The sequence below is a fragment of the Corvus cornix genome, chromosome 4 (assembly GCF_000738735.6).
Source record: "Corvus cornix cornix isolate S_Up_H32 chromosome 4, ASM73873v5, whole genome shotgun sequence".
NCBI classification, from domain to species: Eukaryota; Metazoa; Chordata; class Aves; order Passeriformes; family Corvidae; genus Corvus; species Corvus cornix.
In genome coordinates this window covers 15086461-15104850 of record NC_046334.1, presented here as the reverse complement: position 1 = coordinate 15104850, position 18390 = coordinate 15086461, and the positions used below count along the sequence as shown (strand labels likewise).

Below are 18390 nucleotides of genomic sequence, written 5' to 3'. Positions count from 1 at the left end.
CACCCAAGGAACCATTACACAGATACCCCAAGACTTGCTCCCAGCTACTTGGTTGCTTAATTACGTGCCCCACCTCTTCCTTATCAGACCAGGAACCCTATTTCATCAGCAGCAAAACTATCACAGACACAACATAGCCAGCAGCGTTCCTTGGATAACTGCAATCCCTTCACTTCACATGCACTGCCAAAACACTGCTGGCCACATCATCGTCAGGGTACTCAGCTCTCACAGTGGACAGAGCAGTGCTAGGCAGAACCTGCCCCTAGCACAGCGCGGATTGCATCAGGGCTGGGATATTTGGACATGGCAGAATTGCCATCTCCATGGCTCACACACTTTCCAGTCGTATTTGTCAGCCCAGCGACCCCAATAATCAAAACTGACAACAGCAATGGGAAAGAACCTCTGACACTATTTTACTTCTGTATCCATCCCAGTCAGGTGAACAACTACCTGCCTTTGGGCTCCTTTGGTGCTTCTGGAGCCAGTTTGACTGGTTTGGATCTGGCATGGTCTGCTCTGCCAAAGCCAATAATGCCTGGGGCACCCAGGACAGCCTGTTGTGCCTGTTGGTAGTGCAGAGGGTGCTTTGCTCTTGCTCAGTAGCTTTTCTATTCGGTGCTGGATGATCTTCTTAAGAAGGTTGCTACAGATTTGGATGCCATTGATTGTTTTGTGACTGTTTGGGTGAGTTCTGGAACTGTTTTAAACCTTGGCTTGTTTAAAAATACAAAATGCTTGCATAAATAATGAAGTGGATGGAGAATTTCTGTTTCTTAGAGCTATCTGCTATTATAGACTTAAACACAGAAATCAAATTGCCTGTGTTCTGGCACAATGCAAGAAGATGCTCAAGGATGGGAATATGCTGGAGGGAAGTGAAAAGAACAGTGGGGATTTCTGTAAGGAAAATGTCTGCAAATATCTGTTTAACTGTGGCCTCGGTCAGATGAGCATACCACACTATCTGTGTACCTTTGCTGTGAACCAGAGAAGAGAATAAAGTGCCTTTAGTTGGTTTTCTTTCTTACAGCTTGATTAGGTCCCTTATTCCCATTCCCAGGCACAGCTGTGCACACTGGCACAAGGGAAAGGGTGCTGTAAGTGAAATGTGGACAGGTATAAACTGTGCGTATGTGTGTGAGGGGGAAATTACGGTGTTCAGCTACACAATAAGCCAGTATTACTGCTGAAACTACAGCCTGAGGCACTACCTCCCCCCAAAACGAAAAGGGGGCAGCTGGAACATTTTTATTGTGCCTGAGTTTGGATATCCACTTTGCAGCATAGCCCCACAAAGTGGCAAAGCTGAAGGAACAGGATGCAGCAGCTTGAGGTTGGGACAAACAGAAGGGGAAAGCTTGGAGTTCCTGCAGCCACAGTGTCTGCACAGGGTACCACAGCCTTAGGACTTCTGGCAAGCTGATGGAGTAATTTATGTGAAGGCTTGGACAGTAACTCAGCACAAATGAAGTTGTAGGTGTAATGATGTTTTGAATCAAAACAAACTAGTTCAAAATTTAAATCAATAACAAGTGCTTACAGCTATCATTCAGGAGAGAACTACTACTGGCATAATGGTCCACAGTTTTGAAATGCAGATCAGCATCTCTGAAGGCCATTTGTTGGGCTTCCTGTGAAAGTATATGTGGCTTCTGAGATAGGGCTTTGATGCAAAATGTGTATCAGCATATTCTTAACTGTAGGTATGTGAAGTCTTGTTTACCTGCATAGCTGAAATGAGACATAGGATGTTGTTTCACAACACTTTTAGCAGACATAAGCCAGCACTGCTGCCCAAAACAGTGCAATAGTGAAGTTAGAAGATCCAGTTGAGCCAAACTAACAGGTCATTGCTGCTGATAGGAGGAGGTTCTTCTGTCCTTCTCCTCAGCCTGTCTCCCTGCTGCTGGCCATGCACTCCTTCCACTTCTCCTGCCCCGGCTCTGTATTCCTCTGATCCTTCAGTGAGCCATTCCAGCTCCAATGCAGTTAAAACACAACAACAGTTGCCCCATGGTTTAATGAGCTGAGTTGGTCAGTGCAAGGTCACTTGGACTTTAGGGATGCACAAGCAAGAAGGACCTGGCTCCACAGCTGCAGACAGGTGTAGACGAGAGCAGGAAGGAGGGTGTAGGGCTGATATTTTTGGCAGCAGCAAGCTAGTAAATCAGCTTGGCTGCCTGATGTAGCTGCAAGCAGAGCTAACCCTGCTGCAGTCCCACACAGCTCTCGGTTTTTATTCCCCCCTACCTCCCTCCTTGTGCCAGCACCAGCACTTGCACAGCCAGCTGATGAACTGTGCCAGGCTCCAAAGCCAAACCAGCCAAACCATTGCTCAGCTCTAAACAAGATCAGCTTCACAGATGAGTGGCAAGGGGGCAAGAAGAGTGGGGCATGGGACTGGAAGGGAAAAGATTCTGGAGTTTTATTTCAGCAGCAGAGGCTGCTTAAGGAATTGGTGAAAGTACATCCCTGCAGGCCTGCTACTGTGGTTAAGTCCTAGAAAATGAGACATAACCGAGTTTCCAGAGCAGATTTGCATGAAGCTCTGAGGGCAAAGGCAGTGGATTCCTCTGTTTCACATTTTGTTCGCTGACTTCTTCCAGAGGGTAACTTGACCCAGTTATCCATCTCAGGCAACCCCAAATTCCTCCTCCTATTAAAATCACCCTGTGATTTAGTAAGGAGTATGTAAATGAATCACCTTGTCAAACAAGTGGAAAAAAATACACAGCCTTTCACTTTTTGAACAACATCTGACCTGTTTGTTTGCTAGATATTTGTTTTAAAACATTAATAAGTGTTGTTACTGCTGAGACAAACACAATACAATGCCAAAACCTAAACTGGATTCACTGTTGATTTTGCATTTTTAAGTTCCAGTTATCCAGGCTGTCTGTTTTCAGTTCCAAATCATCAAAAAACAACCAGATTTAACTTCTCAAAAAATGTTGGATTTACTTGAAAGAACTTAATAGATATTAAGAAGTTGTTGGATGTGTTTTAGCATTGGCTGTAATGGCTGAAGCTTAAAAGCTTGAATTTTAGATTACACAAGTCAAAGGAGCGTAGAGCCAAAAATGGAAAAGCTGGACTGATGCTGTGAGTGTAGCCCGCACACCGACTGCAGGGCTGAATCCACAATCACACTTTTCCTCAAGAATAGCCCTGATAAGCTGCCCCACAGAATGCTCATAATGTGACTGAGGTGGGAGGAGGAATGGTGCAGCAGCTGGGCCCCTGAAAGAAACATCTGTATGGCTATAACCTGCAGGGATGTCCTGGTGGGCTGCAGCGAGAGAGAATAATGGTGATGTGGAGGGTGAGAGGCTACACTGAGGCTGCCACCAAATACCTCCTTCAGGGAAACCTCACTCCAGCTGTGGCCTTGTTTACATGTGTTTAGGGCAACTACTTTTCTATTTGAATGGGAAAAACCCCCTCACTTTTCCACAGTACAGAATCTTTACTGCATTGCTTGCACATTTAAAAAGCTCTTTATTATTTGTTTTATGGCAGTGTTTAGCTGGCTGTTATTAGCTAGGTATGCTATTTTAATGTGCAGGAAATTTCTTTTATCTATTTTCTTTCTATCTACCTATGAAAGTGAATTGAGCTTCTGCTGCCATTCCTGCATGACACTGAAATTTGCTTTCTTGTATACATGTATGCACAAGCAGCTTCAGTGTTCATGGGGAAAAAAGAAGCGTCAAGAAAAATGATGAATAAAACTAATTTTAAAATCTGAATTCACTTTAGACTTGTAATTTTTTTTTTTTGAGCTGAAACTATGCTTCTGAGTTCCCTTGCTCTAAGTAATCTGCTCCATTAATTGAATGTGTGTGTTTTCAAATTAATCCTTGGAATGACACACTAGATGAGATCAGAGTATTTTAAAGATGTATTTTATGAGAGTCGGAGCTATACATATCACCAAATGCAAGAAATTATTATAAATCAGTCAAAACTTGGGGCAAGTAAGCCCAAATCCAAAGTTTTCATTCCATGAGCATTCCATTTAGTGTCAGCTTGAGCCAGGCTGGCCATGTATGCAGATTTTTAGCATTCTATAAAATGCTTTTAGGAACAGGCCATCTTTGGGCAAAGTCCATTATCTGGTAAGAAGCAAGAAGAAAATAACTTTTTCACTCCAGAAAGAAATATCAAAAGACAGGACCATATTGCCACATTACTCATGATAGTGATGAACATCATACTTCATGGTATTAGAGCTATTTAAAAAGCATCTCCTTTGAAGCAGCAGCTCTTTTTTTAGTCATCTAAACCAATTTTGCTGCTGCAACCCTTCTTCTGCACTAGTGCTGACATCTGTCTGAGCTGCCCCATTATGCTAGTCCAGCAGAAAGTAAATTCAATAGTTTTCTGCCACATAAGGAGTATCTCTATTACTACTAACATCTGCCACCACTACACTTGCTTACCTTGTGTCTACAATCCCCTTCTCTATTCTTCTTGCTATATGAAAATGTTATTTGGACAAGGGAGAACAGTTTTAAACTAAACGAAGAGAGATTTAAATTAGATGTTAGGAAGAAATTCTTTACTGTGAGGATGGTGAGGCACTGGCACAGGTTTCTGAGAGCTGTGGATGCCCCATCCCTGGAAGTGCTCAAGGACAGGTTGGATGGGGCCCTGAGCAGCTTCATCCAGTGGGAGGTGTCCTTGCCCATGGCAGGGGGTTTGGAATGAGATGATCTTTAAAGTCTCTTCCAACCCAAGCCTCTCAATGATTCTGTGATTTCTATGGTTCTATTATTTCATTTCTGTAAGGTTCAAGTTATATTGATGGCTCTCCAGAGGAAATCACACAGCATTTCTTCATCTTGCCTAATGACTATAAATTAAAATTGACTTTTTTTGCTTATGTTTGTTCACGCATATATTTGTTTGATATTGGTTACCTATTTATGGCTTTATGTCCTTAAATTTCTTAGTAAATTCAAATTGCATCAATTTGCACTGCCCATTTGAAATTTCACCTTTTTTTTTTTAAACCTGAAAGTAGTTTTATACTATAATAAAGATAAAAAAGAATACAGATTCTTTTATTAATTAAAAGTTCCACTATTCAAAATGAGGGCAAGTGTTAATGCACTTTTATTTGGTTGAGCTTTTTTATACTCACTCAGAACATAATTTAAGAACAACTCCCGTATTTTACAAGCATGGGGCAATAACATACAAATACCCCACTGACACCTGAAAATTTAGAACCATATTATTCAAGACTGTTATACTTCAGGGATTTTAGTACTTTGTGTCATGCATGCTGCTGAAATAAAGGCATGTTACACCTATGCAATTTCACCACCTTGTCATTTAGACTGGACCATAACATAACCTGAGATGATGCAGGCAGGGAAAATACAACATACCACTCATTTCACTAACTCACATGCAACATGCTGAAAAATGTTGTTACTCCTTGTGAATAACCCTGTCATATCCATTTCCACTAAGGCTTCACAGCTTAGTCCTTGGAAGTTGCTAGTGGGGTTGAAAATGATGAAGAATGATGAAAATACCATATGAACTAAACTGTGAATCTCTCTGTCCTGTCTCAGTCTGTTCCCACTGTCTTTTTCCCTCACACATGGTGTTGTAAGGCAATTAATATAAATTGAGATTATTCGTTTTGCTCATCCCAGAAGTATGAAGTTTCATGTATGTACGCCAAAGTTATTGTCTCATATATACTGTAGTTCATGTTTATCCATGTTTGGAAGTTTCAGAGAGCTCATCAGAGGAAAATAGACACAGTTTTTCCATTTCACAATGGAGCAGACACAACATTAGTCCAATATTCTACCTGCGTCCCATTGTAATATCTTTCTTAGTTTAAAGACTCTAAGTCCCTCTGGGAGTGTCACAAATCCATATAATGTCCCTTTGTGCTAGATTTTTGTGTTTCTATCTCTGATTTAGTAGACAGATGTGAAAAAGCGTATGATGCCAGATAACTCCCTAGTAACCACACAGCTGCAGATGTTGAAGAGAGCAAGTTGTTCTGGCTAAGGTCAATATTAATTTGTGCTCAAAACTTTCCATCCAGACACACCATTTTATGATGGCATAATATATCTTACTGTTATTTTGGACTGATCCCTCCCACATTGATCAAACTGTTTCCCCATCTGTGGCCTCTTCTAGCATAAAATTGCTTTTCCTGGGCAAGGAGAGTAATCTTAATTCACAGACAAAAGCAAGACTGGGTTAAAAAAGTCTTGAGACAGCAGAATTTCAAGACTTTATGACTTTTTATATCTGTGAGAGTTTGCAAAACCAGTTTCCTCTCCACCTTCATCTTGTTATTTCTGCTTGGAAGGGCAAAACAATCAACAGAAAATAAGTTTTAGTTTTCTTTTGTCACTGGCCAAATTCTGAATGCTCACATCTCTCTTTCCTTTCCCTTTGATCCATTTTAAAATTCTTACCAAATTCCCATTCTGCTATGACCCCAGGTTTGGCAGAACTACATGTTGAACTCTGTTTAATATAAACAGATAGTACAAAATAAAAGATCTGCTTTGCAGTCAATTGGCATTAGCTAGTGGTCATTCACAGTAGGGTAATGTGGTTGCATAATGCTTTAAAATTTGGGGTGGGCTGGGTAACCATGCACTTTTAAAAGCTATTTTTAGCTATAAACTTATCTCATTTAGCTTGGACAACTGCCTTTCCCATAAAAGAAAAAGCTAGTTTTAAATTTTTAAAGTATATTTTAAAAGATTCTATGTTAGTGAAGGTCATTCAAAAGTCCCTTCTGGCATCCTTCTGAGTTTAGTAGGCGTCTTCCCACCTTTGTCAAATATCACTGGATGTTGAAAAAGCACAAGCATCCCACTCTCAGTGGGAAGGCTTCAAACACAACACAGAATGTTGCAGGCATTTGCCTTTTTGCTGTCCACCAGCCAGCAAACTTACAGAGCTGCCCTAACTTGGCACTTTTAGCAGTTCTTACTAGTTCCAGCTCAGGATCATGGTCATGAAGCTGAAGGGCTTCAGCTCAGCTTGGAGCATGGAGTAGGAGCAATTTTCATCTGCACAAAACAGGTTGTTTAGCTGCACCTACAAAAGATCACCCTACATACACATTGTCCAATGCTGAATGGATCTATCAGATTAGGCCAGTATCCCAGCAAATGATCTACTGGCTGTGGGAGCAGAGCAAGAGGAATTAATCTGGAAAGGAATTGATTCAGGTTTGAAAAAGAGTAACAAAAGAAATGTCATAACCTGCTGAAGCAGGCTGAAAATGGCACCGGAAGTACAGTTCTCCTTGCCATTATCATGCCTTGAGACAAATACCTGTCTTGTAACATTTGCCCTAAATCTTTCCTCACATGGCACATAAACACCAGGCTCCTCACAGAGAATCTCAGTATTGGCCCATGATCACGACTTGGGGAGAGACTTTTAATAGGACCTCTAGCAACAGGACAAGGGGTAAAGGTCTTAAACTAAAAAAGGGTAGGTTCAGACTAGATACAAGGAAGACATATTTGTGAGGGTAGTACAACACTGGAAAGGATTGCCCAGAGAGCTGGTGGAGGCCCCATCCCTGGAAACATTCAAGGTCAGGTTGGATGAGGCTCTCTACAGCCTGGTTGAAGATGTCCCTGCTCACTGCTGGGGGGTTGGAGTAGGCGGCCTTTAAAGACTCCTTCCAACCCAATCCATTCTGTGACTCTATGACTTGTGTCACAACACACACTATTGTGGTGTTCATGCCTGGTTTTGGAAACAGCTATTTTGTTTCTGCTACTTACGAATTTTGCCTGCAGGTTTTCCTCCACGTGCAACAAAGGTTCAGTGTTTGCATTTAAGGCAGTGCCAGAGGATTATTTTTCTTCCTTGTAGCCACTTGCACTGGAAGCAAAAAGACAAAGTCAGAGGAACAAATGTGTAGAGAAAAACAAAACAAAACAAAACAGTCTTGTTTTTGCAAAATTCAGATCTGGGGGCAAAATATGAGTAGACTGCTATTGTTTGTAATTCAATGACCAGGGATCTGGCCAAAGCATGGTTCCCCCTCAGCTAGTGTGCCTGTGTTTATCCCCCTGTGGTGAAAGGCAAAGTGGGAACCTGATGAATGCATCTGTCTCACTCCGAGATAAGGCTGTAATGTAGCTGGGTTGCACATCCAGGAGTTTGGGAGCATTCTGGATGCTTAAGTTAAGGTATATTTACTGTGATCTTTAGTAACAATAAACTACCATGTTAACTGAGTGGGTTTAGTGTGGTTGTAACCTTCTGCATTCTTTGGACTTTGCTGTTTATCTGGTATTTGTGCTATCAGATACACATTTAAGACACTCCCTAGATCCTGGTTTTGTTAGTGTGTCTTTGCTGCTTATGCCAGCAGTGTGTTCTATTCTGAGAGGTGTTACTTTGTCAATATACACTGCCCCTTAAAATCACTCTTATTTATTGCCTACAGCACACATCTCGAGCAATTTGCAGATGATCTCTTGGAAATGCTGCCAAAATTCCAGGAAGGCTTCATGATGGTTCCCTTTACTTGCTGGATAGAGTGTTTAATGGCGAGCTCATTTCATACATGCTTGCCATGTTTGTTCAGCTGTGCACCTGCTTTGGAAAGAAATTTTCAGTGGAGCCTGGTGCTGCTTTCACAAGGCAGAGCAGGCTAACCCCAGGCGCAGGATTGCACCAGGCAGCAGAAATTCCAGTTACCAGGTTTTGCAGATGCCAGATCCTAAGCTGCAGCTCTCCAGCACTAAGCTGCAGTGTGCCATGGATCTCATGCCAGAATCAAGGTTGCCTGTCCGTAGTATAGACATGTCTTTCATGTTTGAAATTATGTCTAAGGAAGAACCGGAGATAAGACAGATATTGGCAAAGGGAGAGAGGAGAAAGGAATTTCTACATTTATTAGTCATGTTATTGAAGAAAGAGGGAAGATTTTATCATGCCTGTCTTGCTGAAAGCAAGGCTCTGGGTTCACAAGATCTGCTGGTTAGAGTGTGTAACCGAGTCTACTTTCCTACAGGTTGATGCTAGAAGGTTACCGCTGCTTTCCTCACAAAAGGGGAAAAAAGTTCTGTCAGCAGGGTGTGTACTGCATGTGTGCCTCTGTAGGCATGGCCAGTAGGTGAGAATTAAGCTGGCCTTTTTTCTAACCTTACTAAAATGTGTGTGTGGTGGGGGGGAGCATGGGACTAATCCCCACAGGGATGGAAGGAGAGCTATGGAATGCCCACTGCTGGCCCAGCCAGATGAAGGGGCTGAAGTCCTCCCAGCTACCCACTGCTTGGTAAACAGGTGCCTGCTGATCAAAGCACTTATCACAAATAAAATAAAGACTAATGGTGTGAAGAGAACTACAGCATTCCTACCTACGGAAATCCCTTTAATGGACAAAAAAAAAAGACTAACTAACTAATGGGTTTTGCTGTTTCACTGGTGAGAGGAGCATGGTCCCTTTAAAAGCCTTGGCCTCCTTTTCTAAACGCTGTTGCTGAGCTGTGCCCCACCCCTGCATAAGCAACACCTGCATACCTGCAGGGTACTGTCTTCTTGATAGGTTGTACACCTTAATAATAATATGTGGTGGTGGAGTGGTCTAGGTTTGGGATGTTTCTCTATCCAGTCTATTAATGGAAGGACGCTGAGGTAGCATCTCCCAGATCCCCAGTGATGTAATAACATACAGTGCTCCTAATATCCTTTTTAGAGCATTTATGTTATTGGTAGCCACCGAGCTGAGGAGTTTTAAAAGGAAAAAAAAGGCACACAAAGGCACCTCCCTCCAAGATAAACTTAAATGGCAAATCCTAGCAAGCAGAACACAAAACAATTCCAGATGATGTGGGAGCTGTGCACCACAGTTTTCTCAGCAAACCAATAGTGTTGCAGTTTCTCAGTGTTGACTGACTGCTTATGACATATGTTAAGCTGAACTGGGGTATGTGCAATTGCTCTGGATACAGAAATGCATAACATGTCCAGGAATGCTCAAAGCACAGATCCTATGTGGTCTGAGGAAGCCTGATGGATTTTAAGGAGAGATGAGGCATTTGGGAGTGATAGAATATTCAAGGCTTCCAGAAATCCTTCTTCAGCACACTGTGTATACATGGATTGCTCTGAGAAGAAAAGCTAACTTGCAGAACAAATGTAAATGGAGTAAATAAGATACTTTTTTGACGGAATTAATGAGGTCTTCATTGTGTGGGAAGGAGGGAGAGAAAGAACAAAATTTTAGGGATAAGATCAGGGAGGTAAATACACAGAGAAAAATAGCTCCAGAGCATAAACACAATGTAAGCTGCAGAAAGAGACACAGAAGAAACAAATATTTGGCTTACTGGGTTAGGACAACAGGAGCCAGGGAGATGGTTGGCAGGGTAAAAATTAAGCCATGTGCATGCCCACTAGAAAGAGCTGCACAAATATCAGCCATGCTGCCCAGAACCAAAGAGCAAGTGCACTGTTTCAGTGCATGTTTGTACAGTGTATAACACATGCAATTTCACTCCTGATTACTAGTAAAAGACAGTGTATACACAATCAAGAATTATCACATAAAAGCCTCAGTAGGAAACACAAGACAAGGGGTTGGCAAACCACTGGCTGACCTAGTCTGTCACTCCTTGTTTTGTTCCCAGTTACTCATTGTAGATCTAATTAGTGGCAAATTGCAGAACTGAGGTCATTAAGACTTAGAACTCCTTGCATCTTCTCCACCTAATTTTAACACCAACTAGAGTGCTTTGGTATGTTTCCTTTTTGTAGGTAATGCCACTGCATTCAACCCCCTGTCACCCTTTATTTTGGCATTTGCACATGGTCACTGCCATTCACAGGGCTTCTCTAAACACAGAACACTGGCTGGAGATCTCCCAGTGTAGAGACAGGGATGTTCTGTCCTCCGGACCATAGTCATTCCCTGGAGTAGGTGGGAGCAGTACCCAGATTCTGCCCCACATGGTTCACATCTAAAGGACCTTACTTGGCTGTCGGAAAACTGAGCTGTGCTAGGAAAAGCTTCCAGGATGACAGACAGCTCTGGAAAATCCAAGCAGCTTTAAAGAGAAACACACTGCATTCAGCTGTCTCCGTACTGATAATGAGCATTTACAATCCCGAGATCCTGACAACTGCACCATGCAGGGGTAATTGTCTGTTATAAATGGCACTGGAGTAAGGAAGAGACCAGTGATCTGTCCTTAACATGATTATACACCACAAACCAACAATAAGGCAGGCATTGCTCCTCTGATTCACTTTCAGCAAAGATGAATGACCATAAGGCAAAGAAAAACAAAAATCAAAACAATGCACATAATATATGGATGCTTCTCAGCCTAAAGAAATCTAGAAATTAATTCCTTTGTAGACTGATAAACTGATACATCTGAGCAATGCAATCATAGAGAGAATGCAAGCTTTATAAATTCATTTTGGCCTTAGCATTCACTCTGCAGCATCCTGCACCACACAGCATGCAGGAGGTGTTCTGCTGAGAGGGCAACTGGACAGCAGAGCGAGTCCTGACCACTTGAAATTACCAAAATCCATGAGGATCATATTTCTGTTTAGGCCATCATTTAATTTCAATGTCCTGGCTAAATTTCAGTTTGATTAATTACATTCTGACTACTTAATTTCTCAAGCAACATACTTGTCATCATCTTTCATTATTTGGAGATAAAAATGTGCATGGTTTTTTGAGTATAATAGTTACCCATAAAGTTCTACTATTATACTGTATTTTTCAGACAAAGAAAAATATACAGAATTGTAACCAAGGAGCTTAAAATCATCATAAAAATGAAACCACATTAGACCAGCGTCTGGGCAAATGAGTTGAGGTAAAGATTTTTAGGTGGGAGTGTGAATGGATGGGAAATGTGAATGTAAAGGAAAAGGAATGTATCTCTAAAGGGACAGATTACATAATTTGCTTTATTTTGCATGTGTCTTGCTCAAAAGTTCTCATGGTGTTTGCAGTCTTAGAGGAATTTAAATTTCTTGGGTTTGGTGCCCTAGTATTGAAAAGCTTTAAAATGGGATCTTGCAGAGAAAAGGCTAGCAGGTTGTACTAGGCTCATAGAAACCAAACAAGCTCCTTTTCTCCATTTATGTTGCCTCTGAAAATGTCATGTCCACAAGCAAAGACAAGAATGATTTATTTAATTAATCATAAGGCATGACTGTAATTTTATTTCCTGTCTGAAAAATGAGAAATGTGGTTCCAGCAGTACAGTGCCCCTTCTGCATAACAGACCAGGGACCTGTTTGGGTACCTCAGACGTCTGGGAATCTAGCCTAAAATCGGGACCATGCCTTAGGAGCTCTGTCAGATGAATCCTCAGTCCAAATCCTAAACTGTTTCTTGCAGTATCCGTGTTTTCCCTAGAGTGTATCTCATCTGAACACTGACCAACCTTGACCTATTTTGTGCAAGATTTGATTAGATCACAGTGCAAGCCTGCCTAACTGCAGGCCATAAATTGCAATCCTCCATCTGGTTGCTCTTTGACAAGTGAATGTGGTCCATCAGCGCTGTCTCCCAGGTGCTGCCAGCTTGGGCACAGGAGCAGGGTGGAGTAGCTATAGGGTCCCCCAAGATGTAGGGTTCATGTTCTGCGCAACTAGACACTGTAGCAGCTGGACCAGCTGTGCACTGACTGTGAGGCCTCTTCGACTGCAGGTTTTCAGAGAGAATAAGGCAGCATTGCTACGTGCAGTTTTCTTCTGGGGCCTTCTGTAGAGATGTCCATACTGAACGTTTGATCCTTGTCTGTAAATATGATACCTTTAGACATCCAGATAAAATGCTTTACACTGAAAGCTACTTGTTGACTGAAGAGGCAAATGTGTTTGTATTTATCTTTTTTTTCATTTTCACTCCCTTTCTAAAGAGCCACTGACTGTGGTATTTAAAGCCATGTAGTCCTTTCCCTTCTCTCTGACACCTCCGACAATAACAGGATCTCTGTCTGTGCATAGGGTGCTTGGGTCCTTTAAACTATATTATTAGTGGACTGAGATCATCACTTGTAATTCAGGTTGCCCAGTACTTTCCCCACTGAGACTATATTGATTTTATGTGTTTAGAACACCATCAGATGTTAATTGTCCTTTGTGTGTGCTTTGGGCAGAGTATATGTAGAAAATGTCAGTGAAACAGCTTAAGTATATCTGAAAACAGGATAAAAATTAATGCATTTATTTGTCAGGGCTGAAAATACTAGAGATTTTTTTTGAGATGCTCTAGTGGTCCTGTTCACTCAAGAAGAGAGTTTCAATTTGGCAGGGAAAGGAAAGATGAATTTTGTGTGGAGAAATGAGCTGTGAGTTGCAAGCCAGTCTTAGTTTTACAACTAAATATTGCAAAACCAGTGTTCATAATGGCTAGCTCCAGCATGAACCTAGGGAGAAAACAAAATAACTCCCCATTATTTGAGCACTATTTGTTCTGTTCACTGAATAAGGCAGGGTCTTTAGGAAGGAACATGTATGAGCACTCAATTAAAGACAGGTAGAAGGATGCACTCAAACTGAGTGCTTAACTAAGATTATACTAGCAACACTAATTTTGATTGGTTGCAACTTTCAAATGTTTAATTAAAAAAAAATTTTTACTTATAGAGAGGATTTACCGATGTGATTTGTGCAACATTGTATGAAATGTGGAGGGTTTTTATTTAAATGCTGCTCGAGCCTCTTTGTTAAAAATTTGACTATTCTGGGTCAAGCAAGAAAAGAGTGGCATTTAAAATTGGTCTAAAAGCTTTTGTCATGTGGGCAACCTTTTCCAGCACTTTGTGGGACTGCCCGGTTCCCTGAAACCTACAAGGTAATTTCCTCCTCAACGTGCAAACGGAAACTAATGTAACACACATACATTCATTGTCCGGGCTGTCTGCTATTGAGGACTCACTAAGAGCCCATTGCCTTGTGATGACTAATTAAACACTGATTTACTTACTCTCCAAAGTTCAGTTTCTTCCACGCCTTAAGCAAAGAGCAAAGGAAAACTCTGGAGAATACGGGAAAGAAAAAAACCTGTGGGAATGCAGGCATACCCAGTGCTGAGCTATCAGCTTCTTTTAAGTCAGATGAGAATCACTCTGTCTTTTGAAGAGTCAATTAAGAATTTTTGGTGGGATCCTTGCAATTCTTTGGTCTCTGGTTGGTTCATGAACAGCAGAAGAGCAACAGGCTTTTTTCTTTTTACCATGCAGTGCAATGTCCAACAGCTGCCTTTTCTAATATGCAGTGATCACATCAGCTCACTGAATTTCTCAGTCCAGTCACACATTCTCCATGTGTTCTGTTACTCACCAGTGAGTCCTGTTTGTATGGTTAGTGCAGTTCTAAAACCACCTTTGCGGTTATGCTCAAAATTAAAGCATTTTTCCTTGGTTAAAACAAAGCTTGCTTAGTCTATCACCATTTCATAACCACCTTAAACTGGCTAAAGTCAACAACACAATAAAAAAGATAAGTTTCACCCTTCCTCCTACCTCAGTCCTGCCCCTGAGCAAGAGCAGCACAAGGATTTGGACAACCACACAGTGAGCCAGATCAGGAAACTGATCCAAATTAAAAACGAGCTTGGCCCCTGAAACATTTGCTCTCCCCAGCCATCTGAGTTCTCTAGGCCTGTTCAGCTCGCAGCTGCACAACAACTGTGCCAGCACAGAGCGGCTGGGTGACACGGGGTTAGGGCTGAGCAGCCCTTGCGTAGGAGGGAGGGTGGGACTGTTTCACACCGACTTATTCAGCCAAGAGTGACACTGAGCTCAGGCAACCTGACTTAGAATTCAGAACCTTTTCCTTTTATGTTTTTTATCATTATATAAAATGGGCCGAGTATACAAAATATCAACCAAATGTAGTAGTAAAGGGATGCATTTAGATGCAGTATATGTCATTTTGTTAGTCTTCCAATGGTGTAATATAGTCATCTCCTCTTTGGGTATAAATGAGATAGACCCCTCTGTTGAGACAATTACCATGGTGTTTCCAGCCTTTGCACATTGCCACAAGCAGTCCTGCTCCAAGGCTCCTTATCCCATGGGTGCTAGTGCAGCTGTGTGACCATGGCAGTCCCTAGTCCTGCCAGCAAGCTGTGGCACACAGCCACTCGCACAGCCTAGGCATTTGGGCACTGCTTGTGCAGCCACGGCAACCAAGGGACCAAGAAGTAACACCTCAGTATTGCCAAACCACCTTTGATTTCTTTTCTCATAGAGTTATTAGCTTTAATTTTGCCTCTGCCACCTGTCTGAATAAATTTTAATATATCATTCTCCGGTGGTTTTCGCAACAAGATGTAACTGGGACAAGGACTGTAAGAACTTGAAAACAGTCATTAAAGTGGGAGATAAGATTAATCTTAGCGGTGTCTTCCAAGAAACCAGCAATAGAGCTAGGTTATTCCAGTTATGTAAATCTTTTTAAGCTGAATGACTGAAGAGAAATTTAATTTTCAAAGAACCGATAATGTTTGATTACACCGAGTCCATTATCTCTTGCTGAGGTGACAGGCAGGAGAAAGTGAAACTACCTTCAAAAGCTTCTACATGGATGCAGACAAGATCCAAAGGGAGAATTTAATTCTCTAGAAAGTACAATACTGGTGCAGTACAGTGGGCAGGAATACTGTGCTTCCTGGAAGCATGTGATGAGCTGTCAGAACAGAGGGCAATCTCCCTTCTTTACCAGAAATGTAACACTGCTGGAGCAAAGTCCTTACATCAGAGTCTATTGAGAAAACAACCAGTAAAGGAGATAAGGGAGTGCCCTGCTTAATACTTTCTTTCAGCCCAAACCTTTTGGAATAGTAACTTTTAATAAAGATCTTGGCAGCTTTAGCTGGGTACATTAATTTTAAGAAAGTAATGAATTTTGGTCTGATTCCCATAATCTCAGCAGTGGAAAAGACGAATGACTACTCAATCTGATCAAAGACCTTTCTGGTATCTGCAGAGAGATTTATGGCAGAAGCCTTATTTAATATAACAGAGGGAAACACATGTAATAACCTTGTAAAATTATCAAGTTCTACATTTATTCTATATGAATCCCACTTAATCATGGTGGGCCAGTTTAGGAAGAACTTCTAAGAGTGAAATGGATTCTTTGTTCTTTTGCCTATGACAGTGAGTCAGAACACTGAGGCAGGTCCCAAGTAGATATCTGACTCTACAAACTCATGCAGGAGTACACTTCATTCCAGAAAATGGCCAGACACCTCAAAGCAGGACTATAGAGAGCCCTCATGTCACAATTGTAGTCTTCAAGGCCTTTCCCAATTTAGTTCCTTTTTTCCTGTGCTTGTACTGTGGCTAGACAGGACCTTGTATCCAGATGGGCTTTGAAAACCATATGTAGCACTGCACAGTTATGATGACCTCCTATAAACGCTCCCTACCTTCTTCCCTATGCTGTCTTCTGCCTGAGGCACCTTTCCCAAACAGATTTGTGTAGTTGCTAAGCAGTCTGGATATCCTATGTTAATAATGCTGAGGTGGGAGGCTTGTTTAATACCTCACCTACTCAAAGATGAAGCAGACAAGCCATGAAGGACAGAGGGTGATAAATTTTACCAGCCAGACCAAGAAAGAAGGAAATAATGAAATCCAGTATCCTTAAAAAGCTATTATTCTTGTTGAGAGAACTGCCTCTTCTCTCTGAAAATATTGTTGGTATTTTCCCATGCTAGGGCAACAGTGTAATGGCTGAAAAGAAAATTATTCCAGTGATTTTAATGTAAATAATAACCTGGGTGTTTGATATAATTTAATTATTTAATTATCCATGAAACTCTTAATTTCTGGCAGAAACCTGGTGTACATGAAGGTGAAGCAAAGTTACTGACTTTGGAGCTAAACTGTCTCCAGAAGACACTGCATCGCTGGAACCTCTTGATTAAGCCAGATGAAGCCTGGCTGAAGTTAACAAGAAATACCAAATCATAATCTACATACACACTTGGATTTTAGAGGAAGATCGAAAGCTAATAGTTGTTGTAGCCACAGTATTGGTAATAGTAGTATTTCTTAAATACTCATTACATAATAGTATAAAATATGCAGCATAATGAATGTCTTTTAGCACTCAGCCTTCTGATAATCTGTTTCCGAGACACAGATTTTAAAGGTGCTTGGTGAGATGTTAGAAAGTGTCTCTGAGATTAAAGTTTCCTTTGAGAATCATATTAGAAGTTGATCTGCATAAGTGCCCCAACTCCATTAAAATTCAGGTTCACATGCCTTATGACTGATGGTGTCATCAGATTGTGCACCTACTCTGATGAAAAGCGAGGCTGTTTACAGAAGGAATGATTCTTCTCCTTCTTCATTGCCCCAGCCTCATGGCCTGTTTTCCTTACGTCAGTTTCAATGATCATATAGTTGTAGAGCAAAAAGAGAAAAAACCCATTCTCTGCTGCCTCTTGAGATAGCACAGTTATTCAGCCCAGTGCAGAGGAACATCAAGATTGATACCCAGATGTACATACCCCTCTGATTGCCTTTTTTCAGTTTTGTAATGTTATTCAGAAAAGCCAGGAAGAAGTTAATGATTCAGGGTATTAAAGTAGCCAATGGAGTTAGAAGTGGTGAGTGTGCAATAGGACACTGCTGATACTGCTCACCCACAGAGTAATGGGTTTGGACAGTCAACTCCGACTGGACATCCTAAAGCAGGGAGCAGACTTGAAGTTTGACTCAGCTGTGTGCCAGAACAGCACAGCCAGGAAAGCCTCGAGGCAGATCTGACCAGGGCACACTGTTTCTGCTTGTCCCCATGCCTTCTCACACCACTGGTCTGTCTGAAGCCAGGTCTAACCGGCCCTCTCCAGGATAACCACTCTGGTTATTAAACATCAGCAGAAGACTCTCCTAGGCTGTTTTATAGCCCTTTTTAGGAAAAGGAGCATATTAATGTGATCCTCCCCAAGCCTCAATGTAAGTAGAAAGTAATTTAATTCTCTCATGCCAAAGCCAACCAACCAGTCAACTCTAACAACAACAAAAGCAGTAAAACTGTGGTTTTAACAAGACACCTGACAAACTGCAGTGCTTCCCTAATTATCTCCTTGTCATATCTGTTTAGCGTGAATCATGAATTGATACTCGAGCAACCAGGATCCAGTGGATGGAGCTTGTGCCCGCCAAGTCAGCATGCAGAGCAGAGCAGAGCTCAGGCACACATAAGGCCTTTTCTGTGTATTTCTCTGTGTGAGACTGGATCACCGAGACTGCCAAGTTTTTGGGGCAGATACTTCTGCTGCATCCACCACTCTTGATCCAGGACACTTGGCTCCGGATTAAGCACTACCTCAGTACAAAAACCACTATCAGTTTCATGTTTCTCCTGTACCTT

General features: G+C 41.7%; 1 protein-coding gene across 1 annotated transcript in view; it reads left to right on the top strand.

Moving 5' to 3' along the window:
- The first annotated feature begins 665 nt into the window (after nt 1-665).
- The window catches only part of SMAD1 (SMAD family member 1), a 64045-nt gene continuing 46320 nt past the window's right edge, over nt 666-18390 (top strand). Inside the window, exon 1 of the mRNA XM_010411990.3 lies at nt 666-690. The gene's annotated coding sequence lies outside the window, so the exon portion shown is untranslated. The remainder of the gene's footprint in view (nt 691-18390) is intronic.